This window comes from Carex rostrata, chromosome 8, assembly GCF_964058835.1.
Source record: "Carex rostrata chromosome 8, lpCarRost1.2, whole genome shotgun sequence".
Taxonomy (NCBI): Eukaryota; Viridiplantae; Streptophyta; class Magnoliopsida; order Poales; family Cyperaceae; genus Carex; species Carex rostrata.
The window spans coordinates 834660-837097 of NC_135925.1; positions in this window are offsets into that span (position 1 = coordinate 834660).

Consider the following 2438-nt stretch of genomic DNA (forward strand, 5'->3'; position numbering starts at 1 on the left):
ATATTTGGAAAAACAAGTACTGGATTGTTTTTTTTTTTTCTTTATTAATGAGTTGATTCGGTACTATTGATTTCTATCTACAATGTAAATTAATTAGTACTCAAAATTCACAGCTCTATTGTGATCAAATCAATCATTTTTGGAATTTTTTGTGCCAAGATACGTTGCAACTTTGAGAAGCTATTAAAACTAAACCATTGATTTGGTCCTAATATTTCAATGAATCATTGATTTTTTTGTTGGTCCCATCTATTTATTGGAAATAAACAATCTATTCGTTTTTGAATAATTTGACTTTTAAAATTTCTAAAAATAAAAAATTGTGGTTTCTATGTTCAGCAAGAAAGACAATTAATCTCAAAAACTATTTCTAATTGTAGTTTGATTCAATAATCGACATAAGTGGTCAAACAGACACAATAAAGTGGATTTTTATTTTATCACCTTTTTCTAAATTTGTGTTGGACCATTCTCAAATCTCAATGATTTCTTGTCCAACATGTGACCAAAAGAAAAGATATCATCTTCGCATTTTCCACATTAATTGTTGCGATTTTATTTGTGATATTTTAATGTTATAGCATTATTGTTTCCATCAAACTTAAAAGAGTGCATAGATTAAATAATAATAATAATAATAATAATAATAATAATAATAATAATAATAATAATAATAATAATAATAATAATAATAATAATAATAATAATAATAATAATAATAATAATAATAATAATAATAATAATAATAATAATAATAATAATAATAATAATAATAATAATAATAATAATAATAATAATAATAATAATAATAATAATAATAATAATAATAATAATAATAATAATAATAATAATAATAATAATAATAATAATAATAATAATAATAATAATAATAATAATAATAATAATAATAATAATAATAATAATAATAATAATAATAATAATAATAATAATAATAATAATAATAATAATAATAATAATAATAATAATAATAATAATAATAATAATAATAATAATAATAATAATAATAATAATAATAATAATAATAATAATAATAATAATAATAATAATAATAATAATAATAATAATAATAATAATAATAATAATAATAATAATAATAATAATAATAATAATAATAATAATAATAATAATATAGAGGCAAACGATTGCATGATGACGGAAGAGAATATATATAGTGTCCTACAAATGATATAAATAATGCTAATAAAACTAGCTAGTTCAACAAATTAATACATTAATGCTAATATTTTAATATCGATATCAAAACAAACTAAAGTTTCATATTAAGTAAAGACAGTGTTTCTAATTATATCTTTCTATGTCATTCATTATTACCATGTCAATTTTTCAGTGAATTAATTTCTTTTATTAGTTTCTGTTAGCACATCTAAAGAGGTTGAATTGACTTGGTCGGATTCGGTTGCCAATATGCCATCATTCTAAAGAGACAAATACGAATAAAATGTATTTTCAATTTTTCTGTTGAATAGTTCTAGATCGACTTGAATGATGTATGTTATGGGAACACAAAATTAATTTTGCCTTGGGGCATTTGTATATTATTAAAAACACACACACACACAATTTATTTTAACCTTAACCAAAAAAAAGTTATTGAACATTTACCTAAAAAGCAAAATTGTCAACAAAGTTAAGATTAGACTGATTAGTTAACTAGAAAATTGTCACTTAATTAATTCCAAATTCAATGAAGTGCCAATCTATATGTCTTTCTTGGTCATCAGGATTATCATATATTATTTTCTGAGCTATATGTTATTTTCGGAACTCAAATAATTATATTATTGACTCTAATACATTTCCTACCTAAAATTATTAAATGAATATGATTGCTAATATATTTCCTACCTAAAATTGAACCTACCAGCAAACATATATCAGTATCTTTTTTTTAGGTTGGATAATACCCGTATGTCACAAGAATTTTTATTCATAAAAATTATTTAAAGGTAATATAAGATAATAAATGATTGTCTTGTGATTTTGATGTCATAGAGCCGATCTTTTTTGGTACTCCAGGCAGTTAAGGAACTAAAACGTAACAATTTTTTGGGTTCTTTTAATTTAGGAATATCATTTTCTGTAACAAGAGATGACTGGTACGTTAAATTATACAGAAATCAGAAAAACAAATTGGGTTATTTTAGACAATTTTATAGGATATCCCCCGTTCAAATTTCTCACCAGGTATAAAGTATTGTAGTATCAGTGTCGAAAAGCACATCTGCCGGTTCTTTATGCTTCTGGTTCAGAGCTAGTGTTTTGAAATTACCCGGGCGGGTCAAACTCAGTCCGGTCCGCCCGTGACCTGTACCTTCCCGGTCCGGACCGTGCTCGGGTTTGACACGGGTCCACGGGTAACCCGGGTAAGAGTTGAAAAGGGCCGGACCCGATTTTTT